The 25,244-nt window shown below is 36.1% G+C and overlaps 1 protein-coding gene across 8 annotated transcripts in view; it reads right to left on the bottom strand.

Moving 5' to 3' along the window:
- CBLB (Cbl proto-oncogene B) overlaps nt 1–25,244 on the bottom strand; it is a 214,374-nt gene that overhangs the window by 146,957 nt on the left and 42,173 nt on the right. The window lies entirely within an intron of this gene.

The following is a 25,244-nucleotide window of genomic DNA, read 5'->3' as shown; positions in this document are numbered from 1 at the left end:
GATCTGACTTACTGGGAAAATACAATTATAGTAAATTACCACAGGAAGAAAGAAGGAACAAAGTGAAAAGACATACATATAATCTGGGTTTTACCAAACTGCTACACAAATCGAATTTAGATAATAAACATGAAAACAAATTATGACAATACAAAGCACACTTTGTCAAAAAAACTTGATCCATATGGCTTATATATCATGTGAAAGTAAAGAGGCAGAAAATGAGAGAAGGCTATCGCAGCATGCTTTAAAAAAAAATCTCGGGAAGAGACTTAAAACATATTTCTTAAATATTTGACTAATGAATTCTCACAACTGTTTTTTTCTTAATCACTTGTGAGTTGAGCAGACTGAAAACCAAATTTTTTAGAGAGGATTCACCCTTACTGTGGGCTGAAATATTGGCTAATTAATAAAAATAACCTTTAAAGCACTCAGGAAAATAGCATAAAAAGGAGCAGCAGCCATTATTAACAGATAAATGGCCTATAACTTTAATAGCTTATAGAACCTAGGTATAGGAAACGAAAATGACACTTAATCATTTTGTTAAATACCCTACTTAAAAAAGTGGGAAAAGACAGTATTTTTAATGAGAAAGCGTATTTTTAATATTTTAATGTATTACAGATTATTTAAAATGTGTTTAGCTACTTTAAGTATAATGAACTCAAAGGTTAAAATGAGTAATCCTCTAACAAATGGCTAGTCAAATTAGTCATTTAGACATTTAAGTAAGCATTAAACATTAAGACAGGTCTGAACAATTTTAATTTTCATTTTACGAAGACCTTTGATGTGCTTACCCACATCACTGCATTCATTTACATGAAATGGTCTTCTTCACTTTCCTCTGCACTGTGGTACAGTGAGCAGCTAGGGGACTTCCTAAACAGGCTGGAAGAACTGCCCATTTTGAAGATTCCTTTGCAATCTGTTGTTGCTTTGGCATGGGCAAGTTACAATTCTAAGCTAGCCTACTGCTAACAACAACAACAACGACGAAGTGTGTTAAAATTCCTTGGGGTAAGAATTAAGGGTATTAGAATGCATTCAAAAACATACTTTAGAAATGGTGACAAGCTCCAGCCTGTCAACATGACACTTTGAGCTGTAACCTTGGAAAAATCCTGAAAGACCCACAGGATGGTGGGGAAAGATGAGGAAGTTGCCTGGATTCTAAAAGGGACTGAGAACAGCCTTGTTCAAATACATGAATGAAAGTATATACACATTTAAACCAGAAAGATAAAAACAACAATTAGCCAACAATAACTCACTGAATCACTGTAATAACCTTCAAGAAAAATCTCATAAGCAAGCCACTAATATGCAATAAATCTGAAATACCCCAGAGAGAAACCCATACACCCACAGATACCCGCAGCATCCTGGATGTTGGATTCTCTTCTTCATTACTTGACCCCTACCTCTAGCCTCATTTCTTACTGTAGCTTTCACACAGAAGATTTGCAGTTACCTAAACAGGGAGGCACCAGTGTCCCTTCCTATATCCACTCCTCTCCAGCTGGAACAGTTCCCAGTTTGCTGCTTAGTCTCACTAATTCCTCCTTGGCCTTATGCAAAATCGTTCACATGTTTATGTACATCTCTCTGGTAAAAAGAATCCCTAGGTCACCATTAGACTCTTAAAGGTATCTGTGAGCGAAAAGAGCTTAGGAACCAGTATTCTCCAGAGTTGCCAACTAAAAACATAAGAGAAAGTTGCATGGGTGCCAAAGAACAGACTGGAAGTCCCATACAATAATGTTCACACCAATGAAGGACCCACAGGATTCCTAAAGGACCCACAGCTAACACCAATACATGAAAAATATTCAAATCCTAAAAGCATCTACCTATAAAAATCATTTACTTGCCCCTATGTTTTGGGAGAGAAGCTTAGAAGAAGAAGATATACAGCTGGCTCCATCTAGACACACCCTCAATCTGCACTTCAGGATACAACAACTACTGAAGCAGCTCACACATTTTATAGTCAGCAGTGGATTCACCTACTAAATTCGAACTCCATAAAACATATAGAAGATACTTTTCATTTAATAATGGCAAAAATTGTAATGAAGTTTGCTAGCAAAGGGATTAACATATGAATTAAGTAGTATTTTCTTAGAATTTATACACATATATATTTTGATACAGTGTTCCATTACACCAGTGTAATTTAACTGCTTTATTCTAAGAATAAAACCCCTTTGCTTAAATATTGAAGCAGGTACTACTTAAACCTGTAGTGCTGATGAAAATTAAATTAGAGAAATCAGAGAAGTCTTTACACAGCCAATACTAACAAGTGCTCCATTATAAATAGCACTCATGCATAGTCATTTTATGTACAAATTTTGGTTACTGAAAGATACACACTGAACAAGCAATTTCAGGTAATTTGCTGGTTGTGATTATTGTAATATAATTTTTAGTTGTGATAATTACCCAAGAGATTCAGAATACACAATTTGTAGAATAATTATGGAACTTCTATTTATTTCTTTAGGCTTAGTATTTGAGAAGAGAGGCTGTGAATTTATGAGGCCTGCAATTTATTTTTCAAGCCCCTGTTGATTTATCTTTGCATGGCAGTTTGTATGTCTCAGATTCTCCTCCATAAGTGCTATTTGCTATTAAATACAGCTCCTTTCAAAGTGTCAAGGGGAGCATCAAGACATTCAGAGTTCATTTTCATGGAGTGGACCACCTACCTCCTCATGATTCAAAAGTCAGTAAAAAGAAGCCTGTCTCGAAGCACTGTTTATAACTTCCACCATTCTCAAGTCTAAAGTCAGGTAAAGCACAGGGAGTTGTGGCTCACTTGTGCCCCACTCTGCATCCTGGAAATCTATGAAGTAATAGTTTTAATTATTTGTTCTAATATTCTAACTGGGGGTGGGAGTAAGGAGGCAGTCCATTCTTAGTAGAAAATCAAAATAATCTGGAAGTTGATTAATATAACCAAGTTAACAAAGCTGGGTATACATTCTTAAAGGGAATAGAATGGACTTAAATTTGTTATACTCCTTAAAAGGGTCACCTATCTTTTCACTATAACTTTTAAGTTACATTTCCCCCTCAAAAATACATTGCTGGCTTAATAATATTGTAAACTAGAAACAGTTCATGAAAATAGCAAGACATTCAATTACAAAATGATTTTTAGGGTAATGTTGAGAGTAAGTTTCTTCTATTCACCCAGGAGCCTGTGTGCTTTTCTCTTAGGCTACAACTTTATGAAGTTAGTTCTCACATGGCACTCTGACTGCACACTTAAACTGCCTAGCTTCAACATTTTAAAATATACATAAAAATCATAGAGGACTTTAAAAAACTGACTTCTTAAATCTCAAATGCCCAAATGGTGGTCACTCAGGATGTGTCCTACTCTGCACTTCAAATGTGGTTGCTCTAAATTGAAATAGGCTATAAATGCAGATACACTCTGAATTTCAAATAGTATAAAAAAATGTAAAGCTGGGTGAGGTGGCTCACACCTGTGGTCCCAGACTTTGGGAGGCTGAGGCAGGTGGATCACGAGGTCAGGAGTTCAAGATCAATCTGGGCAAGAGGGTGAAACCCCATCTCTACTAAAAATACAAAAAAACTGGCCGGGTGTGGCGGCGGGCGCCTGTGATCTCAGCTACTTGGGAGGCTGGGGTGTGAGAATAGCTTGAACCTGGGAGGCGGAGGTTGCAGTGAGCCAAGATCGTGCCACTGCACTCCAGTCTGGGTGACAGAGCAAGACTCGGTCTTTAAAAAAAAAAAAAAGTAAAATATCTCATTAAGAATTTGTTACAATGAATACATCCTGACATGGTAATATTTTAAATATTTTAGGTTACATAAAACATACTGTTAAAATTCATTATATTTGCTTATTTTTACTTTAATATTAATATAGCTACTAGATAATTTAAAATTACCTGTACTTACATGATACTTCTGTTGGACACTGTTGTCCTTAAAGTTCATGAGTTCCCAACATATATCCATTCTTTGTTCCTATTTTTCTTTAGTTTTTACCTCCTCTTTATTTTCAAGGATCTTTAAGGATCCTTGAATCCATTTAGATATTTCCCTATAGTAGAACAGCCTTCCTTTATCCTCACTCCACAGTGGGAGAGTATCCCATCTCTAATACCCTCCATACCAACCATCTAAAAAAAATAAGCAAGACTATATTTATCAGTTCCTCTTCTTCACTGCATGGTAACTTCCATACCCACCACCATAGTAGTTGCTGTTTGAGAGGTCAGGCCCTTACCATCATTCATCCAAACAATAGCCCATGGCCACCTGTTGGTTCCACTGCTTCCAATCTTTCACCTTTGACACATTTTCCATACTCTGTCACCCTCATCTTTCTAAAGCACAGGTTGGATCACTCCATTTACCTCCTGAAATAAATGCCAATGGTACCCTAATTTTTATAAAGTTTGCATCTCTGAGCATGGCATTCATTATCTCCCGCCCAAACTAAAGAGTCCCAGCCACATTTCTTATTACATCTGTCCTTAAAACATATGGCCCCATTTTTTTTTAAGAGGGAGTCTCACCGTCACCCAGGCTCAGATGCCCAGTGGCACGATCTCAGCTCACTGCAACCTCTGCCTCCCAGGTTCAAGCAATTCTTGTGTCTCACCTTCCCAAATAGTTGGGATTACAGGCATGTGCCATCACACCCAGCTAATTTTTTGTATGTTTAGTAGAGACAGGGTTTTGCCATGTTGCCAAGGCTGGTCTCAAACTGCTAGCCTCAAGCAATCTGCCTGCCTTGGCATCCCAAAGTGCTGGGATTACAAGTGTGAGCCACCCCACCCAGCCGATGACTCAAATTCTTGTACTACTATATTTTATTCCCTCAACTGCCAGGTTCATTAAAAACCCTTTACATGTCCTACGGCTTTAGGCTGCAACAGCCTTCCCTCACATAGGTGTTTATCAGAATCCATTCATATCCTAGTGAAACTATCTCCAGTCCCTGAGACTGGAATTAATCACTCTATTCTCTGAAGCCCCACACCACTTTGCCAGCATCAGTAGTAGGACATTAATTTTTTTATTACTTTGAATTATATTCACATATCTCCACTGCATGATTCTTAAGAAAAAAGAACGAAAGAGTGAAACAGAGGGAGGGAGAAATGGGTAAGAAAAAAAAAAAAAAAAAAAAAAAAACAGAAAAAAAATTATTCTTAAAGATAGGAAGCCAGTCACATGAACCACTATTTTCCCACAGTACCTATTCTTTCCATGGTCTACATATGGCAGGAACTCTACAGGAGAAAAGTTTGCTAAAGAAAGAACAAGATGAATGAAATTGATTCTGGGTTTAAAAACTCAGAAATTCAGTGGGATTTTTAATTCTCACTTTAAAATGACATTTTGCTCAAGAAAGAACAAAGTGAATGAAATTGATTTGGGGTTTAAAAACTCAGAAATTCAGAGAGATTTGTAACTCTCACTTTAAGATGACACTACATATAATATGTGTTGAATTAATGCATAAATGAATATACTTCTGTATACACTCATGTAAATACCCTGTAACAAACTTAACCATATTTACCACTGAAATGAAATCTCTGGACAAGGAATACAGTCCTCAATGAGAAGCTGTCTATATTCTCAAATATTCATAAAACTCCACTTCAAAACAAAAATAGAAGTGGTAAATATTTATATGGATTTGTGACCTAATACTAAAACCTCAAAAAAAAAAAAAAAAAAAAACCCAGAAATTGTAAGTATGAGATCCCTATCTGTTACAGCAAGTGGATATTCTTTTTAAAGATCACAAAGATATGATGAGTCACAACCCCTCAGTGAGCTTTGCCAAATAGCTGGCTGAAAACCAACTCAAAGAATACAGACATGCCACGGGAAGCAGGCATGTCATGCCAAGTTACTTTTAATTTTTTTTCATTGAAGTACTACCCTGCAATAGGTTACTTTTAATTTTCAGTGGCAAACTGATGGATAGAATGCACAAAAAGGAGATATGGTAAAAATATCCAAAAACTGTTAAAATACTGGTCAACAATATGGAATTCTTAGAAAACTAAATCTTAATTTACCAGAATTAAAGAAATTTAATTGAGGCTGATTTGTGTAAAACAGTCATTGTTGCTTCCAAAACTAAAAAATTTTTTTTAAGCAACTCATTCTTGTTACAAAACTAAAAATGGAACCATATGAATTGCTAGACTACTGTTATTGAGCTGCTCAGGGACACGAACAAGGTCTTTTAGGCCCACTCACTGCTATCTAACTATAGCAATAAGTTAATTTTGAGTAACACCAAACTAAATATTTAAGTCAATTAGTACTCAGAACAGTACATCATACATACATCCAGTAGAATACTATTATACGAAAGGAAACTTTAACTTTTCAAGTAAATTTCTCCTAATACATTCAAATATCAAACCGAAATAAATTTTACCAGATTAAATTTTGGAGAAAGATTATTCAGTTATTTTCTTAAAGATTCTACTTTTCCTCAAAAAATTGTGATGTGGCCAGACACGGTGACTCACACCTGCTATCCCAGCATTTTTGGAGGCCAAGATGGGAGGATCACCTGAGTCCAGGAGTTAGTGAACAGGTTGGTCAACATATCCAGACCTCGTAGGTAGAGATATTCTCCACTACAAGTGATTCTATTATTGCACTAATTAGCAATATAATCTTGAAAAGAATCCTGAGAATCTGGTATGTGTCCAGTAAGTCCTTTTACTAGTTCAATACATAGGTTTATTTGTGAAGTAAAATCCTATGTTCAAAGAAACACATATGATTTAAGGGAAAAACATAATTTCATCATAGTTGGATATAATTATACATTTTTATATATTTTTATAATTATATATGTAATTATATATGGCACAAAACATAACGAGAATTTATTTTTAAAAGCCCTTATTGCTTTAAAGAAAAAAAAGCAAAACAAAACTGAGATCCTTCTCAAGATTATACTGTGAGTTTATGCAAAGATTATTCAGAAAAACTTCTTTTGAGGTAGAATCTAATACATCAACATAGAGCTGGAAAGGACCTTAGAGATGGTGTGGTGTAACTCCATGAGTTATTAGATAACTAAAGGAACTCGGAGGACTTGCCTGATACAACTAGTTTGAAATAGAATCAAGACTAGAATTGGGATCCCTTGATGCTTCAGTGAGTGCTCAATCATTACACTATCATTGTGTAGGTAACAAATATGTAACTACTCTATGTTATAAAATTAGAAGACAAGCCACCAATAAGGAACCTATGTTTACAGAACTTTTCCTAAAAAATATTCTTCATCCTTTGGCTGTTTAGCCAGCTTGACTATTAAAGCTTCAGTGCTAACATCTGTCTTCAACTGAGCCTTATAAAACCAAGATGAAAAGTATCTTCCATATAAATTTTAAAAGAAAATATTAACTTTCCAAACTTCCACAAAGCCATTTTTCTGTTTTGTTTTTTTTTTGTTTTTGTTTTTGTTTTTGTTTTTGTTTTTTTTTCCTGAGGCGGAGTCTCGCTCTGTCGCCCAGGCTGGAGTGCAGTGGCACCACGACCTCGGCTCACCGCAAGCTCCGCCTCCCGGGTTCACACCATTCTCCTGCCTCAGCTTCCCGAGCAGCTGGGACTACAGGCGATCACCACCTCGCCCGGCTAGTTTTTTGTATTTTTTAGTAGAGACGGAGTTTCCCCGTGGTAGCCAGGATGGTCTCCATCTCCTGACCTCGTGATCCGCCCGCCTCGGGCTCCCAAAGTGCTGGGATTACAGGCGTGAGCCACCGCGCCCAGCCTACAAAGCCATTTTTCATATAAAATGATGTTTTGTTAAAATACCTACAAACTTTAAAGAAGAAAATTTATTTTTAAAACTCCTTAGCTTAATATAAAAACTTATAAAAGAACTTTAAACTGTTCCTGTCCCACATCTTTAGTAATACGCGTTTCTCTAAGAACCTGTCTGTGTATTTGTTTTGCAGTCTTTATTTTACAGGTAAGTTGTCCAAGTACTCATTCACCTGAAATTCCATTAGGACAAGATCTGTGTTTTCATAATATAAACTTTACGCCAGTTTCATGCTGTCTACTAGGCTATCTTATGTCATTATACTATATTTATCCAACTATATTCTTAAGTTTCTTGAAGGCAAGAGTCATATTTTGTATTCCTTTTGTTTTGCACCATTATGCTTTGTAAATAGTACACATATAATAAGTGTTCCCTGTAGATAACAAAATCTATGACTTAAATCTCACCATTTGAGCCACCAACAGTAATATGCATTCAGATTAAAGTACACTGAAGAGAATAGCATTAATAGGTATTATTCACTGCAAATATTTCAAAAAAATAAGTATTCATTGTTTATTTGGTTGATTTATAGAAACCAGTTATAGAAATAACGGATACAAATGCTTTCCTGTAAGTTTTTAAATATCACTTTAGGATAAATGCAAGAGGATATTCAAAAATAGGAGCACTGAAAATTAAGAAAAATTCCTAACACTATGGATTACTTAATTGTAGCTTTTAGATTATAAGATCAGAATCACTGTCAGCTGCTTAAAAGACAAAATAACCCACCATTTAGGAACATTCATTCATTCACTTAGCTTATAATTATTGAGTTCAGCTATCTGCGTGCACACATCTGAGCAACAGTGACACAGCAGTGAATGCATAGAAAGATATCTGGATAAACCGATGAAACGGAGAAACAGAAGCAGACAAATATACACATTACACAAATCTTAAAAAATAACTTTGGTTTTATTATACTCAACCTTGTTATAATAACATCAGAAGTAGTTTAAAAAGTATTATGTATATAAACACACATTCCGTCTATGAGGAGCTCAGGAAACAAATATACCCAACACTTGGGTTTCATCATAGGAGATTATTAACATAGACTGAATGACAAGAATGGAATTTCACTCCTTAAAAATTGGATCAACAGTCATTTAACTCCTTGAGCAGCTTAGAAGCTGGCAGATGATTAGCAGGGGGTTACACTACCAGCTCAGTAGATGCTCCCATCACAGAGCCAGTCACTCATGAGTCTACACACAGCACCTTGAGACTTATTTTTTAAACATACATACAGTCTACCAAGAATCACAAGCAAAAGAATAGCCTCATTAGCATCTTGGATTTGTTTTTAATCCCAGAATATCTACTAAAAGATCTGCTTTATGCTCACTCTTTTTTATGACTGGTGGAGTCATAAACTCAAAGTCTGAGAGAAAGAAATGTGTATAAACTCCAAGCTGGCCCAGCAAGCTGCCAAACACTGTTCTTATTGTTTTCCTTTACAAATCCTGGTTGGTTATCTACTTTCTCAAACAGACGAGGGATCAGATGGGGGAAAGGTCATGTACACTGTTTAATAATACCTAGAATAACAATAAAGCAATGGTAAACTACACATGTGGTTTTAATGTCCCATTATCATGTTTCTGAAGTGAAAAAATTCAGTGAGAAAAAAAGATGGGACATTTAGAAACAGGGAATCAGCACTCCCTAATAACAAAATATAAGTAGCATAGCAAACTAGCAAGCCTAAAATTCCTAAGGAAACATATTTGTAAACATTAGAAGAAAAAAAGAAACTTTAAAATCTCCACTGTCTTCAAGATGAAATATAAGCTAACCACTTCCACCGAAGACAGAACGCGGACACCCTGAGACCTGCTTGATAGGAGCTCTACAAATTAAGTTAAACTGGTTCTGCTATGAATTTATACCTGTTTAAAATCAATTGGCCTGGAAATAGTGCCAATTCAAAGAGATTTTCTATTGGGAAATGTTTTGCTCTCATCTTATTCAATAAAATTAATTGCATTTCCAATTGCATTCACTATAGCATGCTGTTACTAAAATAAAAGTTTCTTGGCCCAAAATCTTTTTTAAAAAAATTTCCTGGTAAAAAAATTAAAATACTTGGATATTTTTTGTGAACCAGATTTACTTAGGCAGTTTAACATTTATTTTTATTTTAAATTCCTAAGAACCACACACTTAAAAACACATATTCCATAGCCCACCAACTGGCTTATTTTAGTGAAATTACAAAAACAAATCAGAGGTTTTTGCACGGGTATAACTTAAAGCATTTAGGGAAGAAATAGCTAATCTTTATTAAGACTTTAATTCTAAACCTCAAAATAAAAAATCAAAGGGAACCTGCATACTCTTCTGTTTATGCCCAATGATAGATAACTTACCGACCCAATCAATAATATTCCATAGATTCAGAAAATAATTTATAGTTCTGTCATTTTTCTATAATTATAAAAAGTAGGATATATGATATATAATTATTTGCAACACAGAAATGAGTTTGATTTTTAAAAATGAGACTCCAACGCTGAATCAAACTCTATATTAATTTCTTTGTACGAGTAAATGCCTGCTGCTTCCAGGAAACACTAAGTAAGGTTGCCTCCTGATCAATTTTAGACTGTAAGTACTTCATAGGTATAAGTTTAAGATACTACTTAATGCACTAAGTATACATATTTTATAATGTGTATGGTATAGAAACTACATGTTTAAAATACATTAGGTCTCCAGTTTTATTACTACTTTTTATTATCAAAGCAATTAGATACTAGAAGAAAAGCATTAGCAGATATGTATGTGATTAAAAACATTTCTTTTTTATTCTAAAGTGATTAAAGAGTATTTTTCAGGAAACCTTAATTAGGGCTTTCCCTGAATAGTAGAGAACTCCTGCTGGGCAAAAACAAAAGTAGGTTTTTAATTCTAATTTTTGACATACATCCAAGTTGATAGAATTAAGTTTTTTGAGCCATTATAAACACAGTTGGCTAAAAGGCATAGTTAATATCTTTCAATATTGAAGATTAGTCTACATCCAGCACTAATGCTAATGAAAAATCCCAGATATCTGTAGAATTTTATGACAGAATTCATGGCTGTTGGGCAGATAGCAATATACAGTTTAAAAACCAATTATTTCACCTCATGGCCTGGTGGCTTTGAGTAAGTCACGGAAACAAGTCTATAAACTTCTATTATTATCTTAAAAATGACTGGCCTAAATAAATCATCATTTATCCTCTTAAATATCAGCATTTTCTGACTATGAAAATGAGTCCTAATTTCAATTACAAACTAGTCTTTCAATTGTCAATTATACTTCAATAAAGCTGGAAAGAAAATTAAAATTAAAATTAAAAGTCTTTAAAGGTTTGTAAGGTTATTCCTCCAAGGACCAAAACCAATAATTTATAATTATCACAGAAATATTAGATATATATTTTTGTGATGAAAGAATTACATGAGAAAAACACATAAGCAGCTATACATATGGAACCAATATTACAAGATTTTTATTGTTAGACCTACACCAAAAAACTTCAATAACAAGAAGCCAAGTGTCGTATTCCTCAACTAATCTTAAAAAATTGTGACTGTTTCCTTGTCTTTCTCACTTGCGGAAAATCAGCTTTTCTCCTCCTCAACACTGGCAGGATTGCAATGAAAACCTGTCTTATACGCTGCTTACAAAGCCTATCAGACTTGTCTAATGACAAAGATTGCAGGACAGAAAAAGTTGCTAGAGTTATAATTACCTCTATAATTTGGTTTCAAATGTAGTTCAATGAAGCAATTCTGATTGTTTGCTTGTTTAATTCTTTCTAATGAAAATTTTAAAAAAAGATCATCAGGTTTTTATGCCCAAACACTCATGACTCAGAACTTGAGAAGTCAAAGAGTGAGACTCAAAATCTGAATAGAATTTTGGACAGAATTAAATTCTCCCAAGTAAAGCTTTTGTGTGCTTTATGTTTATATGTGCGTCAAAGATAAGAAAAATAAAATGTGATGGAAAATAAAACAACATAGAACCCAGATAAGAGGATATTTCAATATACCTAAATCAATTAATCAGTATTACTGAGACTGTTGATTCCCTTTTGTCTATGCAAATGGTATATATAACTCTTTTAAATTCTGTAACAAACCTGAACTCAGTTATTTGTCACAAGAGTAAAGAGACTTTGATGCTACAAAACTAAAATCGTTTAATCAATTATCTTCCACCACTGAATATATTGAAGGAGAATAGTGTAAGTGTACAATATGTACTTAAAGAATGACAGAAAGGATTCATGGAAATATAAATGAATATGGCAGCAAGTTTTGCGGAGTGTCTTGAAATCACTCTTGTGTCCATTCCTTCTTTTGCATTCCTACTGCCATTATCTTCAGTTTAGGCTTCAGTTATTTCTTACTCATCCTACTACAATGTCTTGTTTAGGACCGTCCTCATTACCAATTTCATGATGCTCCAATTTATACTCAACAGTGCTGACAAATTTTCATAAACACACCTCTGGTCATGAAAATTCTCTTCAACTATTCCTTATGTCCAATGAATATGAGAAAAAAATCCATAGTCTAAGATTCAGACACCTACCAGATATGGTCCAACTTATCTCCAGAGCCAAATTTTCTACCCACCCCCCACCCTCTACTGCCACACACCCTTATCTCCTGCCCCTATATCTCACACAGTACAGTCTCTCCACTTCCATCCTTAGCCACTAATATCCCAACTGCTTCCGAAGATGAATTCAAATGCTGGCTACTTCACAAAATACTCTGTAATTAGCCCTGTCAGGCATAAGAAATTCTCTCTCTTCAGAATTTCTTGCTTATACATCTATGAAAGCACTTCCCAGTGCCCATTCATGCAAAATCATACTGTCTTTTGGAAACCTACATTATTGCTCTAATTTAAGAACTCCTAGTGGCCAGGCATGGTGGCTCACGCCTGTAATCTCAGCACTTTGGGAGGCCAAGGCGGGCACATCACAAGGTCAGGAGATCGAGACCATCCTGGCTAACATGGTGAAACCCCGTCTCCACTAAAAAATACAAAAAGTTAGCCGAGCATGTTGGCGGACGCCTGTAGTCCCAGCTACTCAGGAGGCTGAGGCAGGAGAACTGCATGAACACGGGAGGTGGAGCTTGCAGTGAGCCAAGATAGCGCCACTGTACTCCAGCCTGGACGACAGAGTAAGACTTAAAAAGAACTCCTTCAGTGCAGATTGAGATTTAAATCTAGAGAAAATGCTTTGTACACCTGTAGGTACCTACTCTTTATTGAATGAATGATAAAAATATCTTTGTTCTTTTAGAATGTAGTAGTGAAAGGAAAGATAAAAGCATCCATTCTGTTCAAAGGATGATTAGCAAAAAACACAGGAAGAAAGGTTGTTAATGGCTTTATATTACAAATGGAATATCAATGACAATTTCTATCAGTTCCAATGAAACTGAAAGAAATTTCATGATGTATCACTAGCCATTAGAGAAACGCAAATCAAAACCACAATAAGATACCATCTCACACCAGTTAGAATGGTGATCACTAAAAAGTCAGGAAATAATAGATGCTGGAGAGGATGTGGAGAAATGGAATGCTTTTACACTGTTCATGGGAGTGTAAATTAGTTCAACCATTGTGGAAGACAGTGTGGCGATTCTTCAAGGACACAGAACTAGAAATACCATTTGACCCCACAATCCCATTACTGGGTATATACCCAAAGGATTATAAATCATTCTACTATAAAGACACATACACACATATGTTTATTGCAGCACTATTCACAATTGCAAAGACTTGGAACCAATCCAAATGCCCATCAATGTTAGACTGGATAAAGAAAATGTGGCACATATATACCATAGAATACTACACAGCCATAAAAAAGAATAAGTTCATGTCCTTTGCAGGGACACATGTGAAGCTGGAAACCATCATTCTCAGCAAACTATCACAGGAAGAGAAAACCAAAAAACCAAACACCGCATGTTCCCACTCATAAGTGGGAGTTGAACAATGAGAACATATGGGCACAGGGAGGGGAACATCACACACTGGGGCCTGTTGGGGAGTGGGGAGCAAGGGGAGGGATAACATTAGGAGAAATACCTAATGCAGATGATGGATTGATGGGTGCAGCAAACCACCATGGGACAAGTATACCTATGTAACAAACCTGCACGTTCTGAACACGTATCCCAGAGTTTAGTATATTTTTTAAAAAAGAAATTGTATGATGTCATCTGATCTTGTTTTTCTCTTTGCAAAACCATGAGATTAGTAAAAATTAGTAAACTGATTTTAAAAAGTGAATAAATTGGCTGCTCCAAAATCACATGAAAAAAACCTGTCAACTAATTTTTTCTAAACCATTTAGAAAACTACTAAGCAGACAATTTCATATTTAGTACTTAAGCTATCCTTTCTTCAAAAGCTTGATTTTGCAATGTTAAGCTCCTGGTTCTAAGGTTACAGGTACATTAACAGAACTCTCACAAATCCTCACAATTACTCACTAATCCCCATGCTAAAAAAATACATTTTTAAATAATAAAAGCACTCCAGAAAGTAGTTTACAAAAAAGAGAAGCAAAATGCAGCATTTTTGAACTACAGGAGTAAACAGTGCATACAGTAAATTCTACTTTACATGTTCATGTACACGGCTGTTCAACTAATATAAAGTTAAGTACTTTTTAAAAACAAAGTCTTTATTTGAAAGTTGAAGTATCACCTACTTAATCAATTAAATCAATCATCAAGTTTACTGGGTACCAAAATATGGGCCCAGCACTGCTGCAGTGGATACCAAAAAGTACATGGTCTCTTATCAATGGAACCAACCTTTCATCTTTAGTGACAAGTCTACCACAATTCTAAGTAATGTTTTAAAAAAAAAAAAAAGGATATTTTGATATACATCAGTATCCATGCTCTTAAAAGTGAAGACAGGTTCAGCAAAAGGACAAATCAGCAAGGCCTGAAGCCTCATGGAAAAGCTAGGACAGGAACTGGGTGTGTAGGATGAACAAATTTCAGATGAGTGGGTGAAAAAAATCATGACCAAAAGCACAGAGGCAAGAATTAGCATGACATGTTTTTAGAATTATGAAGGCATGAAAATGAGATGAAGACAAGTCTGGAGTAGTGAGAAATAAGATGGCACATGTAAAATAAACCAGATTAAAAAGAAGATAATTAATCTTTCACAAGAAAAGCAAATGCCCAGAAGGGGATTAAAGTGTTAAAGACTTCTCTAGCCTTAGCACATTGGGGAGCAGGATACTAGAAGGCCAGCCGTTATCAGTAATCTTGTCACGAGTAAGGGAAGGATGAAATACCACAGTTGCAAGGACAGGGGACAAGAAGGAGCAGCAAAGATTATTTTTAAGGGAGAGGAGATTCTAGGACTCGGGACTAACTGAAGATGGTAAAGAGAAGAAAAGGATGAGTAGCCATGGGTGACTTGAAGCTAGAGGACACTAAAAGAAAAAGCCTTGGAGAATACTGGCATTTAGGAGGATGAAACCCTACAAGAGGAATGCAGATGAAGTAGTTTAGAAGAACTAAGATAGACAATGTCACTGAACACTAGAGTAGTAAATATTCTGAAAACTATTGGGAGATGCAACAGAGCCCAAGCCACTGAGTTGAACAATGAGGCCGAATGAAGCCTTACTTGAGCAAGTTCTGAAAACTGTAACATACCAAAGCTCATATCTAAGAAATAACTGAAGGCATTAGTTGTGAGAAAAGACAGTTGTGTATGACACTAGTCTGGCAATAAAGGCAAGCAGAAAAGTGGCTACTGTAGGTTTTCAGGTTAGTGTGAGAAAGATGCTGGTATTTAGTAAGTATTTTGTGTATCTGAGGTATTATATAAATATACATAAAGCAAAGTACATCGACACAACCAACAAAAGCTAATTTGCATTATTAAGTTTTATGTCTTTCAATTTATTATTTTAAATCATGATGATGAAACTTGTTTCCTGGAATAAAACACACTAGTGAAAATAAACAATTTTTTCCCAAAAGATGTAATTATATTATCTTGTTTGAAATTCTGGTTTCCAGAAATCCATGTGCTTTCCTTTAAATATGTCACAATATTAAAGTGGCTTTTTCAAAAACACCACAAATTTCATCAAAATTAGTGAAAACTTATCCCAAAGAAACTTCTCAGAATGATTATTCCAAAGAATGGACACCAATAAATTTGTAATAATAAAATGTATTTATAGGCCTAATCATGTAAAATCTAATCCTAGACTTAAAAACAAAAGCATCAAATTTAGCAAATAAGCTATTAATTTTAATGGTTCATGACCATTAACAATCGACATTTACGGAGATTATACATCCACAATGATAAAAAGAAAGCTTGAGACATAAAATTCCCAGGTACTTACAACACAGTTAGGGCAACTAGAAGGATATTTAAAAAGTAATGAAATGGGGTTCATGTTAATAATATTCCCTACTGAAAGTACCAGAGCAATTTAAAAATAAGGCACAATGACTACATAGCTTCTTCACCTCAATGAAAATGCTAAGAAATTGCAGTGAAATTTATGAAATTAAGGCAACTTAATTTAAGTTAAAAACTCAAACTTACCAGCAAAAAAACATGAATAATTTTTACTTTTTATAGTAAGTGTATTATAATGCAACTGTATATTACCACTGAATTTAATGCAAATGCTGTTTACCTAAATCTAAGAGAAACTGCAAGAATTCATCAAACAATAAATTAAATATGAAAAACATACAGATGTTCAGAAAAACAGATTGTGAAGATTAGTTTTATGCAAAATTCTAAGAAGAGTACGCAACTATTTTAACCTATTCTATTACTTCAAAACCTTTAGTAGTTTATGAATATAGGATATAGAAAAATCAAAGTCTAGAGACTTAATTTGTAAAAATAATATAAAATGGCTACATCAGTAAGCGAAACTATAGTGAAAAAGTCTGTTTTAACTTAACTGTCTCTGACTTAACTTCATAATTACATCTGTGAATCTGCAAATAGAACTTCTGCGTATGTGTAGTTATACAATAACTCCATTCTGCTTCAAGCATACTTTGCAAAATGTTAGATATAACTTAAATCTAGCTTCATATATCAGTAAAATATAGTTAACAATGGCGAAAACACTTGAAAAGTAAATATGAATATTTAAGTTGGAGTATAAACAATGAGGCCGGGTGCAGTGGCTCGCACCTGTAATCCCAACATTTTGGGAGGCCAAGGCGGGTGGATCACCTGAGGCAAGGAGTTCGAGACCAGCCTGGCCAACATGCTAAGCCCCTGTCTTGCTGGGCATGGTGGCTCACGCCTGTAATCCTAGCACTTTGGGAGGCTGAGGCAGGTGGGTCACGAGGTCAGGAAATCGAGACCATCCAGGCCAACGCAGTGAAACCCCATCTCTACTAAAAATACAAAAAATTAGCCAGGCGTCGGGGTGGGCGCCTGTAGTCCCAGTTACTCGGGAGGCTGAGGCAGAAGAATCGCTTGAACCCAGGAGGAGGAAGTTGTGGTGAGCTGAGATTGTGCCACTGCACTCCAGCCTGGGCAACAGAGCAAGACTCCACCTCTCAAAAAAAAAAAAAAAAAAAAAAAAAAAAAACAAAAAAAAACACCATAATGAAGGGAAAGTAGGATGTATAGAAACAATTCAATTTCTCCTCAAAAGTGATGAGTAGTATTTTGTTGTTTTGTTTCGTTTGTTTGTATCTTTGCTCTCATTTCTAGAAATGTGATATCAGAACTTTGCAGGAATTGATATGAAGCAAAATTCATTCAATGGACACCATGCTTCCTTTCAGTTGGACTCACTCTCTACCAAAACTTCATTGATATACAATTTTCCTACTACTACATGGAGAAATATATTCCTAAAATGAAAATGTTACCTTTATACCTGTATGTAATATCCCACTTATCCTACATGTGTCAGGGCAGCAGTCCCCAACTATTTTGGCACCAGAGACTGGTTTCATGGAAGACAGTTTTTCCATGGACTGGGGGCATGGGGGATGGTTTCAAGATGATCCACTATATTTATTGTGCACTTGATTTCTATTATTATTACATTGTAATATATAATGAAATAATTATACAACTCACCATAATGTAGAATCAGTGGGAACCCTGAGCTGGTTTTCCTGAAACCAGACGGTCCCATCTGGGGGTGATGGGAGACAGTGACAGATCATCAGGCACTAGATTCTCTTAAGGATAGCATAACCTAGATCCCTCACATGCACAGTTCACAACAGGGTTCACACTCCTATGAGAATCTAATGCCACCACTGATCTGACAGGAGGCGGAGCTTAGGTGCTAATGTGAGCAATGGGGGGTGGCTGTCAATACAGATGAAGCTGCCCTCATCGCCCACCACTTACTTCATGCTGTACGTCCAGTTCCTGATACTGGTATCGGTCTGTGGCCCAGGGGTTAAGGACCCCTGTGTTAGGGTTCAGAAAGAAGCAGTTAGCAGAAAGAATTTAAAGTAGTAGAAGCAAGAGTTGGGGGCAGGGGTAACATTTACTTAGAATCTAAGAAAATATTTGTAATATGTAAATGAACAGTACAGCCAAGATATCAAAGCTCATGCTCAACAATAAGCAATTCTACTCTGCCACTTACTTCCTTCTTTGTTCCTATAGTGACTAAGGAAAATAACCTGTCCCAGCTTAGAAAAGTATCATTTGTTTTAAACCCCTCCCATAATTAAGTTGAATGGATTTTACACACACACCAGATAAAAATGTAAAACCTCAAAGAGCACAGAAAGAAATTCTTCAGAATTTTTTAAATTTTATACCATAAAATCAAGAAAATGTATGAGAGAAAAACTAGACTATGTACTACTTCTAGGAAATGAACAGAACTATTAGCCTGAATATTAATTTTGCTTAAAAAGTCCTAGGATGTTCGTTCTCTATCTTCACTATTTTCTGTTCCATTTTGTTCTTCACTCAAAATTTTAGTTTTATAAAAACTAAAAATTCAACATTTTAATGGAAATTTGTAAAATCTGGTTTTAAAAAATGTACCTTTTACCTATATCCTTGGAGGTAGCATATAAATTGATGGGTTGTGAAGTACCATAAGAGACAATGATCCCCAACACTTACATTTTGTATGTAAATACCAAATAAGAAGTAAACATCATATTGTTTCTGTTTTACCAAATTTATAGGATGAAGAAAATTGATCCATGTAGTTGCTCTGTCCCTTACATCCAAAAACAAAATACATCCAAACACCAAATAATTAAGATACCTAGCTAACATTATTCTACAATCCTAGTCCTTTAAAGATCAGATATCTATCTATCTATCTATCTATCTATCTATCTATCTATCTATCTATCTATCACCTACTATTCAAATGGTGATACAACTGCCTAAGAGATCCATAAATCTTTCAATGCCAAACCGTTCAAAGGCTTACACATTCACCTTCCTAAAAGTCAAGTGTCAGAGCAAATGATCTAATCAGTCCTTTCTAGTCCTAAAACAGGTAGTAGACCATCACACAAACCAGGCTATTGAGTAAGTTAAAATTTCACAGTAAGGGTGCAGGTTCACATAAACACTACTGCCAAAACAAAACAAAAAGAAATTTTTGCAGGGCAGGTAGAAAAAGAACCTGATTACAAAGGTCAGGGCTTTTGAGAAGTGCCAGTGCCAAATGCACATTTGGACTTTCCTCTTTGAACACACAAGAAAGTACTGCAATCATCCAACCTATGACCCTGGCTTTCTCAAGATTGCCAGGGATTGAAATATTTATAAAAACAAAAACAGGATTTGTGCTCATTGATTTCTCCTTTCTTCATCAACTAATGTTTCATCATTTCATATCTTTTCCCAACTTCTTCCCTTCCACCTCAGAGGAAGAAACAGCTTCTTATTTTCAAGGTCATGATTTCATCCCTTCTCATTTCTTCTCATAGTTCAAATATAAATGAACAGAGATGTGAAGCCTGTGCCTGTGTGTATCTCTGTTTGCCTCAAGTTATGATACTAAACACATCTTTCCGAACCTTAACATTTTTTTTGCTTGTTCCATACCAGCATGTATAAATATGGCTCATTATATTTAAAAATGGAAATGTTTCATATTATGGATGTATAAGTTATTTAACCAATTGTCACTGTTATAAATTATAACATTATTATTTATCATTATCTTTTATTCATTTGCAACTATAATATGAACATATATGGTGCACACACACACATATACAATGGCAGTGTTGAACCAATTTATCACCAAATTACACTTTTGAATGGGATAACATGTCTAAGTATTTATAAATGCAAGAGGCACAGAAAAGCTGCTCAAGAAAAGCTGGCTGAATGTGAAAGAAATAAAATGCCTTAATGATTCTAAGGCCTTCTAGTCATCTAACACCTCTAATTGCTCAGGTCCTATTCTTAGGATGAGCATTCTAACAGGTGAAGTTTCTACGTCTTTCCATGGCTGGTCAATTCTGGAACTAATCGGTACTCTCTATTTTAGGTACTATGAATTGGATCTCCCTCTTCTTTTGAAAGTGAACTAAAATAATGTTCCCACTCAGTTACATCCGGTGGGAGGTTGTATCTGTTCTAGCACACTCGGGGCCAAACTAAACAAACAAATCTAAAATAGAGTGAAGGGATAACACTAGGACCTTTTTAGATATGCATGGGAAAATCCGCCTCCCATTTAAATGGTCTTCAGTCTGCTCTACTACTCTTAGTACCCAAATAACTCTATCCATTTTGTTTCACTTTTCCTTCTTGTGTTTTCTTTTAAAAGCAACATTTAGTTAATGAACATATATTGCTAATATTATTCACATCTCACCCAGTAGCACTGTCTACGGAAGTGAACAACAGCCTTCAGGTACATCAGCATTTTCTGCTATCTATAACTTCACTGCTCCTTAAATCAATCAAACAAACAAACATAGTTGCTTCCCCAGAATGGCATAGAGAAGGCTCTCAAGTCTTGCCCTTTTCACAATACGCCCTACCTTGTTAACATGCTATCTTTGTGCTGCTTTTGTTCCTGTTTATGGCTCAGAAAAGTACTTGTTTATAGAATCCGTTCAATGCCCTATTCATCCCCAGAAGTTAAGTGTGCTGAAATTAAAAGTCTCTGCTTGAATTTGATAAGTGAAATGACAGAGGACAGAAGGTTTAAACAGCTTTATCTTAGGCTCCTATAAAAGGTCCTAAAATGCACACATTGTCTCTGACACTCTTTCTGCTTCTACTGAAAATAGATGGCAAGTTTGAACTTCACTGAAACAGCTGTTTCTGTTAGGATCAGTGTCACTGACAAAAAAACCACACAGAATCGGGTGACCCTGAAACAGAAGGCTCCCTGGCCTAATCTCATGGACGCTTCTCTTGGAGACCTTCCGCCCACACAACGTACGGGAAGGGAGAGAAGGAATGGCTTCCCCTCCAGACTGAACCATCAGGATTTGTATTTCTCTTGCTACACCTGTCTCCCTTAGCAGTCACAGCAGTTGAGCATATACATTTTCATATCACAAACTATTTTCACAACACTAGAAGAGAATCTTGAGTTCAAAATAATCAGTTTAAGAAACAAATAGGAGATTCATGTTATTTGGTTAGCTTAACCTACTTCCAAATCAATCATTCTATTCCAAATCCTGCCCTGACCCAGTCACCAGCACCCTTTGATAAACAACTTATTGCTTTGCTGCTGGTTATTCTTCCCACTGCTTGCAAGGTCTGAGTCATGGACCTCAGCAATCTTGACCTTTGAAAAAGGGAGGCTTTTCTGTCTGGGCCACAATTAGCATCTTTATTTTAAGTAGCAACTAATCTCTTGTGTTGAGCTCTAACTCGCCAGGGTCCACGAACTCTGCACCCAGAAATCTCCATACCAGAGTACAAAGCACCTACACGGCTCTCTTGAGCTTCCATTCTCACAATTTCTCCATCACTTTCTTCCTTCTTATGCCCTCAAACTCAACCCTACCAAGCTGACTCTGCATCTCCCCACTGTGTTCTATTTTATTCTTTAAAAGAATCCAAAGAAACTCTGACATTTCTCCCTCACATTCCCATCTTTCCCTACTTCACCCTTTTGAACTCACAGGTTCTCCAAAACTCCTCTACTTTCCTAACTTTCGTCCCCATCATCAGTCCTCCTGAGAAGCAGGCAGTGAAGTGGGAATCCTGAACGTAAGCTTGCTGGTGTTTCCTTCCTGTAGCCTCAGCATTCCCCAAACTCCAGATTTATAGGTTGTTAAATCCACCTGAGCTGCTTCTGCAGTCCTGCTCACTCTTCAAGGATCCATGTAGGGTGGGGTCCTGATAAGAAAGACAGGTCGCTACAGTCTGTCTTTACAGTACAATTGTAGGCCTAAAGGGCTCTGTAACACGTACTATTGGTGGAGACTGTTACCATGGATGCAAAGTCAAATCTTAAACACCTTCACTGCTTATGCTTGTAAAATGGACTATAGCTTAGGTTTTTGTCACCCAAGCAAGGCGACTTTAGTTAACAAATATGCACCTGGAACCTAAACCAAGTACCACATATTTCTGTCACATAAGAGGACTGAATATCATAAACACAGCCTTAGGTCAGGAGGACTGTGGAGTAGAGTCTGCCTGACTTTAGTGAACTGCAATCTCCCCATCTGGGCCCCCTTCTTCTTTGTGCCCTTCCCTGATGCCAGCAGTGCCAGGGCAGAGTAAGTGCTCAACAAATAATCACTGAAGGAACTGATAAATAAATAAGTTAATAAAAATTTGAGATTACAGTAGATTAACAATAGCAGATTTTACTGTCATGTATCTCTTGCCTCAGCTTTTAGAGTAAAAACAACTCCTCATTAAATTGTTTTAAAGGCACAAAGTGCTTTGCCATTAGTTGAAATTTGTGTCCGCTTTTGCCTGACTCTTCCTGATGAAAATATATAAAGGCTGGAATATAAAATAGCATATCACTATCAGAGACTAATGTTAAGCATTTACTTTCCAGTACAATAAACAATGTACCAAAGATAGACCCCAATTTTTACACTTGTTGTTTCATTTCAAATCAGAACAGCATTTTTGAGAGGATTTTAATGACATACAAATTCCTAAAAATTAAACAAAATCAATTAGTGAGATTTAAATTCTTGAGAAGATAGCTTCAATTAAGCTCCTAAACAATTTCCTTGACTTTTGAAATTTAACGTCAAACACACTGACGTTTGAAATGGCTCCAGGCCGGGTGCGGTGGCTCAAGCCTGTAATCCCAGCACTTTGGGAGGCCGAGGCGGGTGGATCACGAGGTCAGGAGATCGAGACTATCCTGGCTAACATGGTGAAACCCCGTCTCTACTAAAAATACAAAAAAACTAGCCGGGCGTGGTGGCGGGCGCCTGTAGTCTCAGCTACTTGGGAGGCTGAGGCGGGAGAATGGCGTGAACCCGGGAGGCGGAGCTTGCAGTGAGCCGAGATCACGCCACTGCACTCCAGCCTGGGAGACACAGCGAGACTCCGTCTCAAAAAAAAAAAAAAAAAAAAAAAAAAAGGAAATGGCTTCAACATGACACAGCTCCAGCATGAAAGCATGACATGGATCCAGCATGTCCCCAATTTTGTTTATGCGGACTCAAGTTAATTGTACAACTCATGTAGTGCTATAAAATAGTAAATACTTCAAAATAATCCATTAGCTCCTTGATCAGAGAAACGAACACACAAACATTTACTAAATATACAAAATGCTCTATTAAGTCATTCATAAAGAAGTAATAAAACTATATAACGAGGCAGAATAAAACATGATCTTATTTTCAAAAAAGATAAAATATTAAATAAGATATGCTATCCTAGAAACACTTTAGCTTTTCGGTATAAAATCCAACAAATTTCTTACTCCACTCTCCAGTCTTTACCGTCATCAAACAAACTATATTAATCATTCATAGGCATTTTAAATGGTGTCACTTCACCGCTTAAGAATGCACAACGGTTTCCGACAGCTTTTGTAAGATCAAATCTATATTCTTTAGCCCTCTATTATTTTGCCCCCAACTTCATCCACCCTTTCATCCTATTGTACCATTCTCTCAAATACTCTTCATAATATAAAGACATACATTGACATCTATGTATGCCAAGAAGCCTTGGCAGAAAAGGCTTTCAAAAATAAACAGAAGAGCAATGATACACATGATGCCAATGCACCCAGAGAATCCCATTACTGCTCCTAGGACCAGGAGATAGGGGCTGTGGTATTAGAGGATTTTCTATACTGGTATGAAAGGAAATGTTCCCTCAACTTTCTCATTCATATATAAAATGAATTTTAAAACATAAATGAATCCCAGACAAGAAAGACTATGTGTGTTCACTCCCTGGTTTTCTTCAAAATGCAAGATGTGTGGTATTTACATACACTTACAGCTATGCATACAGAATGTGATGGAATTTAGCACAGCCACAAATATAGAGCTTTGACAGGACACCAAGAGTAGGACACACATTGTTCCTGTAATATAATATGGCACTCCTTTCAATTTTTCTCCACCTAGAGCTTCACACATAGATTACAATGATTCTGGCAAGGGTAGGGTATTTCAACACAATGAAACATAACTAAATAACTTGGAACCAAATGTTGTCATTCAGTGAAGCTATATTCCATCCCCAGAGTAACGATGTAAGTAACCTTCTGGACTGAAAATGACAAACCAATGCTTTCTGAAAATTTCTCATTCATCATTATGAAACTTTTTTTTCCCTGGTACTCATCTCCCACACAGAAGTTGGTTCCCATAACACTCACAATTTCTTGTAAGTGTTATTACTTAGTCTAAAAGGTTGCAAAGCATAGGGCATTTTTCCATCCATTACAATATAAACTCATAAACTCCCCAAGCAAGTAATTGAATTTTACCAGTGTGTGTGTGTTCAAAAGTAACGCCAGCTCTCTGTTAAGGTCCCTGTACTCCCGTGGACTGGCCAGGCAGCACTTTACCAGCACTGGCCCAGACACTAGCCAAAGGCAGAAAGGGGAGGGAAAGACATGAGGGAGGAAGACAAAGAAAGGGAGGCAAAGCAGACACAAAGATTTAAGACAGGAAATTTAGATTACCGAGAGACAGCACTCTGTTTATGCCTCAAATGGGTCATAACATCTAACAGTTACAGATAGTCACAAAATGGTTTAATACTTAATAACTATGTAATATAAAAGCAGTATTAGCATGAATCCAGTGGTTGCTCTGAAACAAGATATAGCTAATAATGTTTTATTTCACATGAAAATGCCTTTACATATTATGCAAATTTGAAACTTAAACCTCAAAAAAATAC

The sequence above is a fragment of the Macaca fascicularis genome, chromosome 2 (genome assembly GCF_037993035.2).
Source record: "Macaca fascicularis isolate 582-1 chromosome 2, T2T-MFA8v1.1".
In the NCBI taxonomy this organism is placed as follows: domain Eukaryota; kingdom Metazoa; phylum Chordata; class Mammalia; order Primates; family Cercopithecidae; genus Macaca; species Macaca fascicularis.
The sequence above is the reverse complement of the archived record's forward strand: the minus strand, read 5'-3'. Positions and strand labels throughout refer to the sequence as shown.